General features: G+C 45.4%; 1 protein-coding gene across 1 annotated transcript in view; it reads right to left on the reverse strand.

Annotated features, from left to right (window-relative positions):
* USP43 (ubiquitin specific peptidase 43) overlaps nt 1-14,493 on the reverse strand; it is a 629,533-nt gene that overhangs the window by 537,307 nt on the left and 77,733 nt on the right. The window lies entirely within an intron of this gene.

The following is a 14,493-nucleotide window of genomic DNA, read 5'->3' on the forward strand; positions in this document are numbered from 1 at the left end:
TGCATTAAATATGAATTATGCGCATGAAAATACTTTCAGTGCATTTTCTGTGCACATAAATCATATTTTATGTGCAGAAAGCATGCTTTGTCCATAAAGTATCTTTTCTGCGCATAAAATCCCAAATATAAGTCCCAGCACCAGAACTCCAGCTTCCACAGGGGCTGTCCTTAGCCCTGGAATGTTTATTCCGCCTCTGACTAGGAGTTAAGTTTCCAGTGCTAAGAAAACACGAGGTAAGCCAGTGCACCTTCTCTGCAGTGGAGGGGGTAACAGCAAATGCCATCATTAGCAAGAGCTTTCCATGAGATGGTGCTACCCTGTACGCACACTGCGGGGCGCACATTTTTCTGGTGTGCAATCCTCCTTGCTGCGTCGGCAGTAAAGTTTGCGTACAACTGCGGGTTAAACTGGGAGCTCAGCCAAACAGGCCACATGTATCAACTCTAAAGAGCCTTTACAGAAAATGAGACCAAGCAGCTGATTAAAAAGGGAGACGGGCGAGCATCTTGTAAAAACTGTAATGTTTCAACTTTTGCAGTGATATACTGTGCTCATTCCCTACATATACTATCACCACACTATATTACAGCTCCAAGATTCATTCCAGATTGCAAGAGGGTCATTGTCCTCAGTTTTATTGTAGAAATCGATTATGTGTTACTGGGTTTTGGCAACAGAGGGCTTCTTTTCAGGATATAATGTCTGTTACAAGAGGCGTTGCATTAAAACAATGCCCAAAATCTTTAGAACAATTCCAGTCTTAATAATATAACAACACAGGTAAAATAAAACAGAGCGTGAAGACAAGACAAAACAGAGAAAGGCAGTACAAGACAGGTTTCTTTCAAAACAAGGCACGAACTTAAGAAATTCAAGGAGGGAGACAACCATGCTGTTTTTGTAACGCAGTATAGATGATTGCAGAAAAAAATGAACCAGCCTCATCCAATCTTCCCAGTTATTTCTGTCCACATTGCAAGAATAGATCGCGGCTGCATGATTGCTTGCAAGATATCTTTCCTTATCTAGAATCGTTTTTGTCATCTTTCTCATTTGCACTCTTATTTTCTTGTGCAGATAGGCATAAAATGTCCCCCACTTACAGGCCGATACAGTACAGTGCGCTCCGGAGCGCACTGTTAGCCCAGGTTTGGACGCGCGTTTTCAACGCGCTAGCTTTACCCCTTATTCAGTAAGGGGTAATAGCGCGTCGAAAACGCGCGTCCAACCCCCCCGAGACTAATAGCGCTCGCAACATGCAAATGCATGTTGATGGCCCTATTAGGTATTCCCACGTGATACAGAAAGTAAAATGTGCAGCCAAGCCGCACATTTTACTTTAAGAAATTAACGCCTGTCCAAAGGCTGGCGTTAATTTCTGCCGGCGCCAGGAAACTGCTTTTCTGTACACCCTCCGACTTAATATCATAGCGATATTAAGTCGGAGGCCCCAAAAGTAATAAAAAAGTAAAAATTTAAAAAAAAAAAAAAAAAATTAAAAATCAGCCGCAGCCCACAGGTCGGAAGATGGGCGTTCAATTATGCCAGCGACCGTTTTCCGAACCCCTGGCTGTCAGCGGGTTTGAGAACCGACGCTGGCAAAATTGAGCATCGGCTGTCAAACCCGCTGACAGCCGCCGCTCCTGTCAAAAAGGAGGCACTAGGGACACGCTAGTGTCCCTAGCGCCTCCTTTTACCGCGGGCCCTAATTTGCTTAGGCCACCCTCCTGAATCGCGCGCCCAAAACGCGTGTCCAATCATGGGTTAAGCTGAATGCTACACCTAGCACACGGTATTGCATCGGCTCCTATATCATTTGTTCTGGTAGCCCCCAACTTTCATTGTTGTATCATTAGAGCACGACCGTTTAAACCCTTAAAGATAACAATCTGGGACTTAAGTCTGCAAAGTTCTGGAGTAGATGTGTGGGTAAGTTTCTGGATAACTTCATGTAACCTCCTTTTCGTGCATTAAAACAACAGGGGATCTGATGCCTGCCTGTGAGCTGAGCATCAGTCTTCTATGGGGCCGATGCAATTGAAATGCGCTGAAAGCGGGCACTGAGTGTTCAGCCCCTGCTTTCCTAACGCGCCCCCAGGCACCCCTCCTGGGGATGCCATGCAAGATTTAAATTAGGGGTTGTGCTGTTAAGGAGGCGCTAGGGTCAACCGAGCACCCCTAGCGCCTCCTTGACAGTGGGAGCCCGCGAGCGTTTGGCTGTCTGCCGGTTTAGAAAACGGACGCCAAATTTATCGGAGTCCAATTTCCTAATCGGTGCACAGCCAGGGGTTCGGGAAATGGGCGCTTGTTAACTGAGCATCCATTTCCTGAACCTGACCGCTGGCATTTTTTATATGGGGGTTTTTTTTTCTTTTAACTTTTTCAAAGTTTTTGTTCCTCCTACTTAATATTGCACTGATATTAAGTAGGAGGATGTACAGAAAAGCAGTATTTTCTGCTTTCCTGTACAACTTTTGGGAATGCTCAGCAATTAATGGGGCGGATTTTAAGAGCCCTGCTCGCGTAAATCTGCCCGGATTTACGCGAGCAGGGCCCTGCACGCCGGTGCGCCTATGTTCAATAGGCCTACCAGCGCGCAGAGCCCCGGGACTCGCGTGTCCCGGGGTTTTCCGAGGGGGGAATATCGGGGGGCGGGCCCGATCCGCGCGGCATTTTCAGGGTGGGACGTAGCGTTTTGGGGGCGGGCCCGGGGACGTGGCCGCGCCTCCGGACCCGCCCCCAGGTTGCGTCCCGGCGCACTAGCGGCCCGCTGGCGCGCGGGGATTTACGTCTCCCTCCGGGAGGCGTAAATCCCCCGACAAAGGTAAGGGGGGGGTTTAGGCAGGGCCGGGCGGGTGGGTTAGGTAGAGGAAGGGAGGGGAAGGTGAGGGGAGGGCAAAAGAAAGTTCCCTTCGAGGCCGCTCCGATTTCGGAGCGGCCTTGGAGGGAACGGGGGTAGGCTGCGCGGCTCGGCGCGCACCGGCTATACGGAATCGGTAGCCTTGCGCGCACCGATCCAGGATTTTAGCGGCTACGCGCGTATCTACTAAAATCCAGCGTACTTTTGTTGGCGCCTGATGCGCCAACAAAAGTACGCCAAATCGCGCTTTTTGAAAATCTACCCGAATGCCTGCTCTAGGTAGGCGTTAATTTTTGAGCATAAAAATGTGCGTTTTAGACGCACATTTGCATGCATTGAGCGCTATTAGTTTTGCCGCGTGTTGGACACGCGTTGTGGAGGCGCTAATCCCCTGAGGGGTACATTTTAAAACATAGCGTGCGCAATGTTCCGGTCCGGGGGCTGGTCCAGAGGCTGCGGCCACGCCCCCGGAACGCCCCCAGACCGAAACCACGCCCGCGGCACAGCTCACGAATGACGCACCGACCGCGTCACGCCCCCCGATAACATGCCGACCGCATCACGCCCCCTGACACGCCCACCCCAAGAAAGCCCCGGGACTTACGCGCATCCCAGGGCTTTGCACTCGCCGGAAGCCTATGCAATATAGGCTCAGAGCGCGCAGGGGTGTTGTAAAAGGGTTATGCTCGTACCTTATGTGCGTAACCCTTTTAAAATCCGGCCTTTATTGAATAGTGCGCAAGTAAAAAAAGGGAGGGGCTGAAAAGGGGTGGAGTTGGGGGTGGGGCCTGAGCATTCCAGGGCGGGGCCAAGAGTAATGCTCGTAACTTCATATTTTAAAACCAAAGGCCGCAGAGTTTGCTGGCTTGTTATCCATGTAAATTTACTGCTGCTCCTAATGAGGAGCAAGACTGCAGATCTCACGTTTTGGGACTTACAGGACAGGGTGAGGGGACCGGGTCAATTGGGGGGAGTGCAGGATGAAGAACCAGAGGGGTCTGATTGACCTCGAGGTAGACTGGGCAAACTGGTGGACTAATTGGAAAAACTGGAAATGTCCCTCATGCAAGTATGTTTTAAAATCCGCTTACATACGTACATTAAAGCCGGCAAAGTCCTATGGAAGATACACAAAGTAGGTTTGCTCGAGTAACCTCTTAAAAGGAGCATACTTACGCGCACTAGGAGTATTTTAAATCTTATGCGTGTAAATGCACGCACGGATTTAAAATTCCAGCGTATATTTGCTTGCGTCCATACACACATGTACGGGCACCCGAGCGCTCATTTTATTTATTTGTGTGTTTTATATACTGTCATTCCATGTGAAAATCACTAGTTCATAATGGTATTCAAGTTTGATAAATAATTGGCCTGTCTGGGTTCCCTATTTTTTGAATCAGAGAATAGGGAACCCACCTACCAGGGCATTCACTAGACCCCGAAGGGTGCTGTGAGAGAGCCCAATCGGTAGGCTTTTTTTTTTTTTTTTATATCCCCTTCCCAGGTGCAAGTTTCTGCTGGGGGGAGCAGTCCTGAAGAACAGCTGCCCCGGGAGCCAGTGGTCCGAATCAAGCCAAGGAGGAACCAAGACTTTTAGAGTTTGAAAAGCTGTCTTTATGCTCCACAACTGCCGAAGACAAAGATTACTGGGTCTGAACAAGGACCAGGCTCCCTTCATGAGCCCAGAGTGAAGTCATAAAAGAAGGGTGTCCTCTACCACCATCAGCCGTGCAGGAGCGAAATGCCATGCGTTATGACTGGTCTAGCAGGATGACAAGGAACCAGATATTCTGGGATTCCAACAAGGGAGGAAGAAGAAGTAGTATATTTAACATCATGCCTGTCCCCTGGAGGAAGTCAGAAAAATCTACAAGTCAGTTAAAAGAAAATGGCTCTCAGCACTTTCGTAGAATGCCCACTATAATATATCAGAGGTGGGTAGAAATTCCGAGGCTAATACAGAGATTCAATTCACATTGCAAAAGGTCTTGAAAGAAAAATGTAAATCTAACAGTAACATACTGCTTATCTCGGCTTAGACAGGATCAACATTGATTTCAGAGATGGCAATTTAAGGGATGAGCCAAGACACATGTTGTCACTTAATATATTCTTAATATATTCTTGCTTAAATGACAGCAAATCAATGAGCTATCTAATCAACAAGATATTTTGGCACCTGGGACAGGAGAACAATTTGGTGTCCCTCTCTCAATCCTATTATACCATTGTTTAAACATTTTTTTTTTATTATTACAAATTTGACATTATTGGGGGTAATTTTTGTAATAACCCACATCAGAAAAATAGGCAGAAAACGCAAGCTACACCAATTTTAAAAAGAGTTCAATCTTTTTAGGAACAGTATCGTGAAATAAAACAATATGGTACATAATTCTTTCTGTTACATAACATATCAAAGTCACAATTAAAAGCATACATATCAAATTATTTTTATTTTCATCCCACCCTACCCTCTATCTGCCCTAAACAACCCAAGGATATTACACGAATTTACTACAATTAATATTTTGATAATAAAAATAAACATATTTAACTTTTATAGTTGCCACAAAATGTCACACATGCAAATAATGAATCTCAGCATTATCTATCCCCATTTAGCACCCCTCCCTTACAAGGGAGTAGGGTGACTGCTGAAGTTGGTGGTGCACCACAAAATCTACTGCTGCCATGTGACCTACCCTCTAGGCCTCCTCCCCAGCCTGACATTATCAACAAAGTCCAGCCCAAAATGTCCCCTTTGACACGCTAATCCACATTACATTGAGCCAGCCGTTGATGATGATGATGTTACGCTGGGGAAGGCAGTTCAGAGTGTTGGCAGCCTGGAGCAGTAGCCGAGCTTTACTTTATCAGTAACTGATGTTGGCAGTGAGGGCCAGCTCAAGGCACCTGCTGCCTGAGATGAGGGATGAGATGACCCTCTCCCACCACCAAGGTACTCAAAAGGGATGCATTCTCCAAGATGCAGGCCCTCACTAACTGACCATTCCAAAAAAAATTCTAATTCTGGTGTCACCTCAGTAACAGCTCTTCCCCTGCTCTTCAACCTTCCCTCTCCTCTCCTCTTCCTCTGCACTGTCCCTTCTCTCCCTCTGCCGCTCTGCCCCAACTGGCACCTCTAAGCCATCTGGGCTGCAACTGACACCTTCTCCCCTCTGCAGCCAGCGGTGAAACATCCCCTTTGGAACCCTGGGGCTCTGTATCTACGGAGCCCCACATGGTTCAAACATCTGCTGTTAGAACTGCATGGGGCCACAGAGTTCTAAGAACAGAGAGTCGCAGTTCAAACCCAGGCTGTTTCACCGTGGGGCTGCAGGAGGAAGGTGCCGCTGGTGTTGAAGCTGCAACGCAACCAGCTTAGAGGTGCCGGTTGGGGCAGTGGAAGAGCAGGGAACGAATGGGACTAAGGGGAAGAGCAGAGGAAAATGGGAGGAAGGGACTGGTGGAGGGGACTGACTAGGGTTGCCAACTTTCAACTGTGAAAATTCTGAATACTTGGACCCGAGGAGTACCATTTCTGCGTAGGTCTTTCCACTTAACTCTTTATTTTAAACATGCAATCCAATACCAACTCTGTCCCTACCCACTATCTTGCCTTTTTTATTTGATATCACACCTGTTTACCCACTACTGCCATTCCAGGGCCAGGGCAAGGATATTAGGTTCACTAGACAAAGCTTACAGCCTTGCAAGACCCCTCCCCACACACAATTAAAAATGATGCAATTATAATAGATTCAAAAAACAGTCTTCTGAGGTAAAAATATTACAACATGTATATTATGAGGCCCATATTCAACTGCTGCATGGCTCTTCTAATTAGCTGGACATACTTATTTGGCTAACTAGTGCTTTATATTCAATGGCATAGCCGCACCACTGAATATACCCATTATCTTAAAATTAAATGGTTAAGTAAATCAGCTCGACCAGAATTAGCCAGATAAATTGGCTAACTCTGAATATCGAGTTAGCTAGTTAACTTATTTGGCTAACTTGACACCTCCCCGATCCATCCCTTCCTTGCCCTTGACTTAGTTGGCTAAAAACTTAGCCAGAGACAGATATTCAGTGGCGCCACTCAGCCAGATCAGTAGTAATAATCTGGCTGAGTGCCATTTTGAATATCGGCCTCTCCATCTACACATACTGCTGTGGTGCAAACAAGAAAACTTTGCAAAAAAGACACTTGAAACCCATATAATATTAGGCCTATTGTGACATTGTGACATGTGTTAGGTGTGAGCTTACCCATCAGAAAATCATGAGTGAACTAAATTATAATATAGTAAACTCTCCCAAACCAAAACAGCACTAATTGCCAGCACTCAAACAGTAAAAGCCCTACCTAAGAAAATGCAACACTGCAAATATTACTCCAGATCCTAAACACCAATTCACCATCTATTACGAAAACAGAACAAGCCAGGCTGCTATAGATCCCTACAAAGAAACTATATGCTAATAGAATCCCTTACTTCAGTCACAAAAGCAGAACACAGGCAGAACCTCATCAAATATAGAAAAAGTGATCATAAAGTATAAATAGAAACATGCAACTGGAAAGTACAAGAACTGAAAAACAGAAACATCACTATTCCTCACAATAACAATAAAACCATGAAATATAAAACATCATCATAATAAAATCATACTAATAAAAATAATAAAATATTTCAAAACAGTTGTCGAACAGAATAACATCCAATAATTAATAACTCATATTAACATTTTAAAAATTTACCAAATCAATAAAATATTTCAAGACAGCATACACAGCAAATAATTAAAATAGGGCTAAGAAATATCCCCTGCTCTCCATTTCCAGTCACTCTGAGATTGTCCTGGATAGTCACACACTCCCTAACAAACACATTCATTTGTTCTCTCTCACACAGTTCACTCTCATGCACACTCCTTCTCACATACACTGGCTCTCTCTCCCTCACTTTCACACAGACAGGCTCTCTCTCCCTGCCTTTTTCACATCCATACACACATGCTCTTTCTCACTCACTGGCACTCATTGTCTCACTCACACACACACAAGCTCTCTCTCTCTTACTCACTGGTGCTATCTCCCTCACTCTTTCATACACAAGATCTCTCTCACTGACACTGTCTCTCACACACACACACACACAAGCTCTCTTTCTGTTACTGGCGCTATCTCCCTCACTCTTTCATACACAAGCTCTCTCTCACTCACTCGTGCTTGTTCCCATCACTCTCACACAAACAAGCACTCTCACTCACTCTCACACACAGAAATGCTTTCAGTCTCAAACACACAAGCTCTCATTCATTGGTACTCTCTCCCTCTCACACACGCACAAGCTGTCTACCACTCACTGGTGTGCTCTCCCTCTTTCTCACACACTTACACAAGCTCTCTCTCACTCACAGGCACTCTCACACTTGGCCTCAGCTTCAGTGTGCTGACTTCCCGCTGGGCCTTTCCTTATGCATCGCAGGCAGCAGGAGAGGAAATGTAGATGGCCCGCTGGGCCTTTCCTTATTCACCGCAGGCATCAGGAGGGAAGGTCTCAATGGCTCTACTGGGCTGTTCCTTGTTCACCGTAGGCAGGAGAGGTGTCAATGGCCCTGCTGGGCCTTTATATGTTGCGCAGTGGGTGGGAGGAGAGATACTGATGGACCAATAGGCCTTTTCACGGTACACAAGAAAAGGCCCATCGGGGCCACTGGCACCTCTCCGCCCATAGAGAAGAGGTGCCAGCATCCCTGATGGGCCTTTTCTTGTGCATCGTGGATGGGACGGGAGGAGAGGTGCTGGTGGCTCTGATGGGCCTTTTCTGGTGTACCGTGAGTGGAATGGGAGGAGAGGTGCCAGTGGCTGAAGAAGGAGGAGACTCAGGGCACGGGCTGTTGCTGCAGCAGAGTAAGGTAGAGCATGCAGGCAATTTCTCAATGGTAGTGTAGCACCACCGTAGGCTGTGGAGAGAAACCACAGCTTCTTCAGGCTAGTTACGAGATGCAAGTACAGTAGCTGCTGCTGCGTTGGACTGGAGGGTTAAAATCAGGACAATTTCCAGACATTTTAGCCCTCCATCTGGCTAGTGACAGCGTGGAAATTCAGTGGTGCACGGCACACCCTTTTTTTTTTTTTTTTAAAGTCGATGGTGCCTGTGCACCACTGTGCACTATGGACGCAACGTCCTTGCTCCCTTAGATGATTGCCATGGAAAGATGCCCCACTTACCCTATTCCTTGCCAAAGCCCCACTCGCAAACTTGAGGTATGCTGTTTTTTATCTGGAAGTTTCCTCCTACCCCTTTGTACTTCTAGCTCAGTCAGAACCAGGGCTGGGATCTGCTGCTCTGAGCCTTCATTCACAATTACCCAGGGGGTGGGGGAGGAGTTATCTATCTCCTGCCAACTTACTTTAGTCTGGTCATTGCAGGGATCCTCCTCAGCCAGGGACCATACACCAGGGCTCCATTAGGAACCCTGCAGTAACCGGCCTCTAGATCTGGCCACTAGGTGTCGCTTTTTCGCAATGACTATGACTCTCTCCCTCACCCAGCCCCCCCCCCCCCCATCGGAGGCTGCAGCATGTTCTTAAGTTACTGGCAAAATAACAGACTACAATGAGTAAATGTTTTGTAATAAATGCAGGATACAATTCAAAACCATTTGCTTCGTCTTTCAATACGTGAATAAAAAGGCCACCGATTATTACTTTCTCCCAACTTCTTTCCTTCTGCACTCCCACAAAAGAACTCCGATCTTCCAAATGTCCCTTGCTTTCTCTCCTCCTCTGGCTTCTGCCAGATTGACTTGCACCAGATCTGATGGTTTTAGTTGCTAAACACCAAGGGATAGATATTCAAAAGCCATTTAGACGGGTAACTGAAAAGGTATCTGTCTAAATGGCTTAGCCATGATATTCGGTGACTTAGGATAAATTCTAGCCAGATTACACTTTATTCTGCTTGAATTTAGCCAGAAATGTCGGGGGTGTTCATGGGACAGGCGGTATGTGTTCTGGGCTGGAGCGGAGTTAGCTGGTGAATCTAACCGGCTAACTCTGGCTGCGCTGCAGGCACGTCTAAAGTTACCCAGATATACCTATCCGGCTAACTTTTAAGATAGCTGAATATATTCAACAGCGCTGAATATCCTGGTTAAGAGAGTCAGATAGGTGTATCTGGCTAACTTAACTAGCTGCTCAGGGGCTGAATATTGACTCTCAAATATCCAAAACAAGGTACCACTACCTTCAGCCTTGAGCCTTGTTACTTCACTTACCAGAAAAAAAACTAAGGCTTAGCTGTTCCACTAGGCGTTTCCATAGATTGCTCGTTAAAAAAGAAGAAACAAACTGGTAATGCTACTATGACTGTACACTTGATTCAATTATGATTGCAAATGACTCTGCAATTAATGTTATTATACCTGTAAGTTTAATTAAAATTTCATTTTAATCCACCTTGAGGCTATTATTGGAAAAAGGCAGAATATCAAAAGTTTATAAAAAAAGAAATAAAATAATAAACAACAAATATTATGCCAGTCTTCAATTTACTATTGCGTAACACATTCTTAAGAGCTTTAACATATCTGACTTTTTCAAGCAAAAGAAAGACCAAGTAAGTACAAAATGCCTGCTTGTGCATTTTTGACATGGTGCATTTCCCATAAATTGTGAAAGGGAAAAAATTCCAGACAAAATTCATGAAGGCAAGAATTCGTGCAAATAGAACTGTGGGACTTTGTCCACTACGGATTAAAGAACTGGGTTCGCTTTCTCTAGGCACACACACATACTTATTTCCCTTCCAGAAGTTGTCGGACATGTAATCCTTGCACACAGATGCACTATTCCAAAATTGCACAGGCTGATTGACTCGCAGGCCGTTTCGCATACTTTTTACCCTACATGAAAGATGCCAATGTTTCAGAAGTCCATCTGGGGTGAGGGGATTTTCACAGCACACAAGACGGCCTGGGGAGCAGGAGGCAATGGTGTCTTTGGCCCTTCTAAGAGACCAGGGAAGGAACATTCACCAAAATTTCCAGGAGGCCCTGACTGGGGACCAGGAAGGCGGCATCAGCCACAGGACCAGGGGGAGGGGGAAAAGAGGATGAGCATGATAGTGGTGGGAAAAGGGAGCAAGAGGAATGCATCTGTGTGTGGGGGAAGCGAGAAGGGAGAGTGAGAGAACTGAGTTGGGATGGGCTGTGGGGGTGCACTCACTAGCGAAGAAAGGCATGCATCATGTGCTCTCGCTGTCTTCATCCCCTCTTGGTTGGTGTTGCGGGGGGACGAGACAGCAACGGCATGAATACATGATGAGTGCATTTTGTCCCTAGTAAGTAGATCCATGGGGAGATTTTTGAATCCCTGAAAGAAACTATATACGGAGGTAAATATTAACTTTAGCCGGATAAGTTATCAGGAATATTCAATGAGATACACATCCCACTGAATATCCTCAAATAAAGTTATCCTTGAATAAAGTGTACCTGGATAGCTTAAACCAGGGCTTCCCAAACCTGTCCTGGGGACCCCACAGCCAAGTCGGGTTTTCAGGATTTCCACAATGAATATGCATGAGATAAATTTGCATATCATGGACACTCAGTATATGCAAATTTAACTTGTGCATATTCATTGTGGATATCCTGAAACCTGACTGGCTGTGGGGTCCCCAGGACAGGTTTGGGAAGCTCTGGTTTAAACCTTAACTGGCTATATTAAAAGAATATAGCCTGTTAAGTAGAGATGCACAGATTTCTATGAGCAGGCCTGCCAGCCTAATCACCTACCCCCCCCCCCAAGCGCCCCAAAATATGTTTAAAATACAGTGGGCCTACAGGCCCAAACAGCCTCCTGCCCACCAAACCTTGAAATAGAAACTCTTGCCCCCTCCAAAAGAAACCCCCTCCCCATAAACCCAAGACAAACCCTCCAGCCTCATCCGAAACCTCTGACCCCCTAACCACCACCAGGAACTCAGAATAACTGTCTAGCTCCCAGAATGTCCACCGTTGCTGGGACAGTGCTATATAAGGGTACAAATTATATCGCAATGATAGGGAGGATCAACTTGGTGGGGGTGTGGCACTTTATGTCCGGGAGGGTATAGAGTCCAACAGGATAAAGATCATACAAGAGACTAAATGCTCAGTAGAATCTATATGGGTAGAAATCCCATGTGTGTTGGGTAAGAGTATAGTAATAGGAGTATACTACCGTCCACCTGGACAAAATGGTCAGACAGATGATGAAATGCTAAGAGAAATCAGGGAAGCTAACCAATTTGGCAGTGCAATAATAATGGGAGATTTCAATTACCCCAATATTTACTGGGTAAATGTAACATCAGGACTTGCTAGAGACATAACGTTCCTGGATGTAATAAATGACTGCTTCATGAAGCAATTGGTTCAGGAACCAACAAGAGAGGGAGCAATTTTAGATTTAATTCCTCGTGGAACACAGGATTTGGTAAGAGAGGTAACGGTGGTGGGGCCACTTGGCAACAGTGATCATAACATGATCAAATTTAAACTAATAACTGGAAGGGGGACAACAAGTAAATCTGCAGCTCTAACACTAAACTTTCAAAAGGGAATCTTTGATAAAATGAGGAAAATAGTTAGAAAAAACTGAAAGGTGCAGCTGCAAAGGTTAAAAGTGTTCCACAGGCATGGACATTGTTTAAAAATACAATCCTAGAGGTGCAGTCCGTATGTATTCCACACATTAAGAAAGGTGGAAGGAAGGCAAAACGTGGTTAAAAGGTGAGGTGAAAGAGGTTATTTTAGCCAAAAAAAAATCCTTCAAAAATTGGAAGAAGGATCCATCTGAAGAAAATAGGATAAAACATAAGCATTGTCAAGTTAAGTGTAAAACATTGATAAGACAGGTGAAGAGAGAATTGAAATGAAGTTGGCCATAGAGGCAAAAACTCATAATAAAAACATTTTTAAATATATCCGAAGCAAGAAACCTGTGAGGGAGTCGGTTGGACCATTAGATGGCAGAGGGTTAAAGGGGCTCTTAGGGAAGATAAAGCCATTGCAGAAAGACTAAATGAATTCTTTGCTTCCATGTTTACTAATGAGGATGTTGGGGAGATACCTGTTCCGGAGACGGTTTTCAGAGGTGATAAGTCAGATGAACTGAACGAAATCACTGTGAACCTGGAAGAGGTATTAGGCCAGATTGACAAACTAAAGAGTACCAAATCACCTGGACTGGATGGTATGCATCCTAGGGTACTGAAGGAACTAAAAAATGAACTTTCTGATCTATTAGTTAAAATTTGTAACCTATCATTAAAATCATCCATTGTACCTGAAGACTGGAGGGTGGCCAATGTAATCCCAATATTTAAAAAAGGCTCCAGGGGCGATCCGGGTAACTATAGACCAGCGAGCCTGACTTCAGTGTCGGAAAAATAGTGGAAACTATTCTCAAGATCTAAATCATAGAGCATATAGAAAGAGATGGTTTAATGGAACACAGTCAACATGGATTTACCCAAGGGAAGTCTTGCCTAACAAATCTGCTTCATTTTTTTGAAGGGGTTAATGAACATGTGGATAAAGGTGAACCGGTAGATGTAGTGTATTTGGATTTTCAGAAGGCGTTTGACAAAGTCCCTCATGAGAGGCTTCTAAGAAAACTAAAAAGTCATGGGATAGGAGGCGATGTCCTTTCGTGGAATACAAACTGGTTAAAAGACAGGAAACAGTAGAGATGTGAATCGGAACACGAATCGGTTCCGGTTCCGATTCACATGTGGGGTTTTTTTCATCGGGCCCGATCGTGGTTTTGTTTATCGGCTGCGCCCGAGCCGATAAAGAAAAAACCCACCCCGACCCTTTAAAACTAATACCTTTGCTTCCCCCACCCTCCCGACCCCCCCAAAAACATTTTGCAGGTACCTGGTGGTCCAGTGGGGGTCCCGGGAGCAATCTCCCGCTCTCGGGCCGTCGGCTGCCACTAATAAAAATGGCGCCGATGGCCTTTGCCCTTACCATGTGACAGGGTATCCATGCCATTGGCCGGCCCCTATCACATGGAGGGAGCATTGGATGGCCGGCGCCATCTTTAAAATGTTTTTTGGGGGGGGTCGGGAGGGTGGGGGAAGCAAAGGGATTAGTTTTAAAGGGTCGGGGTGGGTTTAGGGGTTATTTTTGTGTGCCGTTTCTCCTGCCCTCCCCCAAAACGATAAGAGAAACCCCACGATCAATATCGTGGGAGTTTCCTATCATTTCGGGGGAGCCCCCGATTTCTGACGATTTTGAAAATATCGACGATATTTTCAATTGTCTGAAGCCCGATTCACATCCCTAGGAAACAGGGAGTAGGATTAAATGGTCAATTTTCTCAGTGGAAAAGGGTAAACAGTGGAGTGCCTCAGGGATCTGTACTTGGATCGGTGCTTTTCAATATATTTATAAATGATCTGGAAAGGAATGCAATGAGTGAGGTTATTAAATTTGCGGATGATACAAAATTATTCAGAGTAGTTAAATCACAAGCAGATTGTGATACATTACAGGAGAACTTTGCAAGACTGGAAGATTGGGCATCCAAATGGCAGATGAAATTTAATGTGGACAAG

Source organism: Rhinatrema bivittatum, chromosome 4 (assembly GCF_901001135.1).
Source record: "Rhinatrema bivittatum chromosome 4, aRhiBiv1.1, whole genome shotgun sequence".
NCBI classification, from domain to species: domain Eukaryota; kingdom Metazoa; phylum Chordata; class Amphibia; order Gymnophiona; family Rhinatrematidae; genus Rhinatrema; species Rhinatrema bivittatum.